Source organism: Triticum aestivum, chromosome 5B, assembly GCF_018294505.1.
Source record: "Triticum aestivum cultivar Chinese Spring chromosome 5B, IWGSC CS RefSeq v2.1, whole genome shotgun sequence".
Classification (NCBI taxonomy): domain Eukaryota; kingdom Viridiplantae; phylum Streptophyta; class Magnoliopsida; order Poales; family Poaceae; genus Triticum; species Triticum aestivum.
In genome coordinates, this window is record NC_057807.1 from 192,316,165 (window position 1) to 192,321,260 (window position 5,096).

Consider the following 5,096-nt stretch of genomic DNA (forward strand, 5'->3'; position numbering starts at 1 on the left):
ATCGACGCATACTTCAAGGAGATGAAGATTGCCTTGCAACGAGCCGGCGTGGACGACCCCATTTTGTTGAAGTTCCACTTCATGATGGGATTGCACAACGACATCTCTAAGACTATCTTCCTCGAGAACTCCAAGTCGCTCGATGACAACTACATTGGTGCTCTCAAGGCGAAACAAGAACTCATGAAGGCCAAGGCTTCTTCACCCCGAGCACACTTCTCGAAGACCAAGCTCCAAGATGAGGAGCATAAGGCTAGTACCACCATGATGTCCAAGCCCGACGAGCTCCAAGATGATGCTCCCAAATTTGACTTCACCGCCATCCCTCTTTGTGGCATTGATGGTCCAAGTATACTTTGACTCTTTTTCAAGACGGTGCGGCGACGAGTATGACTACGGAGACATTGAAGGTCCAAGCATTGGAGGCGAGCGACAAGGTGGCAAGCAAGGATGATGCTTCCATCTTTGGAGACGAGAGTGATGATGTGCCATCTTCGGCCTTCATCCACGGCGACGATGACGAGATGATCGAGCATGGGATTTTCCCTTCGGTCATGGAGGAGAGAGATGATGTGCCATTTTCGGCCTTCATCCATGGCGACAACAACGAGATGGTTGAGCATGGAATTTTCCCTTCGACCACGGCGATGTATAATGACTTGAGTGACCTTTGCCACCATATTGAGAGTGAGAGCGAGTTCACCACTAGCCCCATATATGATGAGTTGCCACAATTCCCATGTGAGGAGAGCCACAACCCCCACCACTTGAGCGAGATGAATGACTCCACCATATGTGACATTGAGTGCACCTATTTTGAGGGAGTGAGTGAACCACCACATAGAGAGAGTGAGGTAGTTGATAGGTCTTGTGAGGCCATTTGCTTTTCTAACAACTTGACCTCTACCTCTATTGTGTCTTCTCATTTGGTGCTAGGTCCCATTTATGATGATGTGCCGATCCTCGATGACTTCATCCTCCCTTTGGACAAGACAATGGCCATGGTGGAATATGATGCACCCCCCACATGGTTCCATCAAGATGAAGATGACCACCATTTGGTCTTTCCCACCTCACCTACACCACTTGAGTGGAATGACGAAGGTAACATAGGTGAAGGTGATGCTCTGGTTCCACTAGTGGACATTCTTGACATTGATTGCTTGCATGATGTTGATCCACCTAGTACCATGCTTGATTCTAGTATGATATCCCCATGCGAAGATTTTCCCATTTATGATGAGTATGATGATTCTCATGTGGAGTCTATTAGTTGTGATGCCATGTTACATAGGATTTCTTGTGACAATTCTTTAGGTCACATCATGTTTGATAATTCGCTTGACTTGTCACATGCTATGCATGAGATCAATCATATGTCATATTTGCAATCTCTTCATAGTGATTATGCATATGCCGTTAAAATAAACCTAATTTGCACATATGGCATAGATGACAAGCCCATGGTTATTGGCATTTGTTTTTATTGTGATGATATTGATATGCTCCCTTTGCATCATTTATATCATTTGCCATGCCATGACCACCTAGCTATGGATATGCATTGTTTTGGATGTTGTCCATTTTCTCCATGTGATGTTTCCGATATTGCTGATGAGGAGACCCCCATAGTTTCCTCATGCATTTTAGGAGATTTTGATCCATCCCACTCATTGCATGATCCCAATACTTGTGTGCACCATATGCTCCCCATGAATAAACATGCTATTGATGTGCCATATACTTGCATTCTCAATTTGTGTCACCATCGTGTCATACATAATAACTATTCTTTCATGATGGATGACATGTTCTTATACCATGCATCAAATTTATTTGAGCGATGCTTATCTTGTGCTAACACACACGTGCACATACACATCATGATGGATGACGTGTACATTTACCATGCACACAATTTCTTTGGTTTGTGTCTCTTTTGTGTAGGTACCCATGAATACTTGTCAACCTCGCAATCCCACGAGTTGACAAGAGCAATGATGATTTGGGTTCCCATGGATTGTATTTCCCACCGCTCTCTTCACGCAAAGACTTCGCGCATTCTTTCTACATGGCCCTCACATGGTTATAGGTTATTGTCCATTACATATTACTAGCAAAAATGAAATATCGCCTGTCCTGCTTTTGTGATGTCTCAAGACCCCTCTTCTCTCTCACACACATACACGCACATGCATGTGCCTTCTATTTTGACCTGACACCCGAACTCACGCTGGCCATTCACCACCCGATCACAATGTATCAGGACATGGTCGATACAAAGGCGACGAGCTCATCCACGACACTGCCGGAACCACACCCGCGCAAGGGAATGTTCATATAAAACATAAAAAAACTAATCTCATAGAGCTAAACGTGAGGACCGCCCTCGGCAATCTACTCACTAATTCCCGTGGGTTATAGGCCATAAAAGTTCTCTCATAATCAATATTTTCAGTAAAGGAAATTACTACATCAACCTTAAAATTTGGAAAAAATATTAAAAAAAGAAACATAATTAGTAGTGAAACCTAAAGTGTTAAAAAATAACCTGACATACCTTTCCATCAATCAATGGAATAATTTTTTTCTGCATTAGCCTTACATTTTGGAGTAGTATATTAAAAAAAGAAACATAATTTATTGCAATAGAAACCTAAATTGTTAACAAATCACCTGACACACCTTTCCATCTATCAATGAAATATAAAAGGATAAGTAGACTTCGTTTTTTAGGATAACTTACTTATCTATTTATACAAAAAAGTCGGACATCCCCGAGGCAATGATACGCAAAATACAGTCTGGTGGATCATCATTCCACACATTCTTTAGTTCGCTACAAACTCTCTCTCGAGCTAACCGTGAGCAGCTCCATTAATGGAACAGCGTGCCAAGCTAATCTTTGTATCTTGAAAGTTCATAAGCATGGCTTTAATCTCTTCAATGACCGGTCCAACAGTTGCTAGGTTCTTCTCCCTAGCGTCCAGCGTGCCCGCCATCGTTATCCAACTCAACATGCAACTTCTGCACATGCAACTCCGCAGCTAGTTGAACTCCCATTCTGCATGCAAGGATTTCTGAAAACTCTGAGAGACTTGAAACTATGGCGGACCGCCCCTCGGAATGCACCTGTGCGATCCCTAGGCAGCTTGCAATTTGCACATACATGCATGATATATCTCAGTAATTTGTAATGAGCCCAGTTTCATTAAATCGATGCTTGGCACAAGGGACGAGGAAGCAACGAATCCCCATCCGACTGCCCTCCTTCCAGATCGAGAGAACTATCAGGCCCAGTTCATAGCATCCCCTGTTCCTGCGTGCCAGATGTCACTGTAGCCGTAGATTTCTCATCATGTGGCTCTAATGCGATGGTAACGGTTCGATCAAGTGGGCAGCTCTCCTCCGTCGATCTGCTATCCAAGTGCGGGCCATGTCTCAGACACAGCTGTAGCTGATCCGACAAGCACATGTGCTCTGTCTCTGCTTTATTTCACTTTTCTCTCTTGTAATGGCTATAAAGCCAACCACCCTGCTCGGGAGAGGGCATGACTCTGTGATTTGGGTGTAAACCCTAGCCGCCTGTGGCGTGCTGTACCAACTTTCCTAAACTCTCAACAAGAACCCTAGCAATTTTGCTCTGTTCTTCTGCTATATTTCCTGGTTTGTGCGCTAAATTGCTTAGATCGTAGCTCTGATCCTGACAATTGGTATCAGTGGCCAGTCTTTCCTCGGAGGCGTCTTGGATTTGAGCAGTGTTGGGGTTGGTTGCGGCCGTAAAATCCCTCTACACTCTTGAATCGGGCGGCGGAGTAGTTCGGAGGCGGCCGGAGTGGCAGAATTCGGATACAGTCGGAATTGTAGCCTGGTTGCCGGGGAAGATTTCTCTGGTGGTAAAACCCCAGCTCCTGCGAACTGACCGTGTATCATCGGAGGCGGGCGCAGGCGACGGCGTAGGCGGCGGCGACGAGAATTCCCTCCCTCCCACTGGTGCTACTCGCGGAGGCTGTCAAGATGACGGGTCAAGCTGATTCGGTCACGATGGCTGAATTACAGCTGGAGTCGCTAGAGTTGGACATCAAGACGCTGCAGCGTGACCGAGAGGAAGATCGCAAAGAGTTTCAGCAATTCCAGGCGACTGTGAACAGAAATTTCGCCACGATGCAGAAATTTTTTTAGAAGATCCAAGATAATTTTAGGCGCTTGCTGTCAGATCCGGAACCAATTACTGGAGAAGAAAGAGAGGAGGGTCAAGGTAGTGTTCAAATCAAGGACAACAACAACCAGTCACCTCAGATAGCTCCTGGACGACCAAAGCAACTCCAAGCTCCAACTCCTCCATCAGTAACAATGCTAGAGAAAGCACCTCCTGCGGCAGTGGGAAATGCAACACTTCGAGATCACACTGGAAAAGAACTTAATTTGGATGGGACTCTGAAGTTGCCTTACAGACATCCAAATTTTGGTCAGGTTAAGGAAACAACACCAAACAATATAATCCAAATGGAAGAAAAGCAAGAAGAGGAGGTTATGGATCAGCAGTATAGAAGAGGACCTCATTTCCCTGTTGAGGCACGAAGAAATGTGTTGACAGTAAAGCCAGCGAAGTTAAACATCTCTAAATTTGAAGGTCAGGACCCTGAATCTTGGATTCAGAATTTGGAGTAGTATTTTGCTGCAGCTAGGACTCCTATTGAGCACAGAACTGAGCTGGCAGTTTCTTACCTTAAAGGACCTGCTGTACAATGGTGGAGAGGAACAGGATTTGCTCCTAGCAATGTTCCTTGGCACAAGTTTTGCTCTTCCATCTCTGACAGATTTTCTCTGGAGTCTGTCTGTGATATTGTCAGCTCCTTCCATGCAGCTCAGCAGACTACTACAGTTACTGCATATGTAGAAAAGTTTGAGCAGCTAATGAACATAATGAGAAGAGAAAACCCTGGAATCCCTGATGATTATTATGTGTCTAGCTTTGTGGCAGGGCTTAACCCATATATTAAGAGTCATGTGGAGTGCTTCAAACCTAAGGATATGCAGAATGCAGTGTGGTATGCTAGGAGGATGGAGAAAGCCCAGGCCCCAGCTACTGTAGT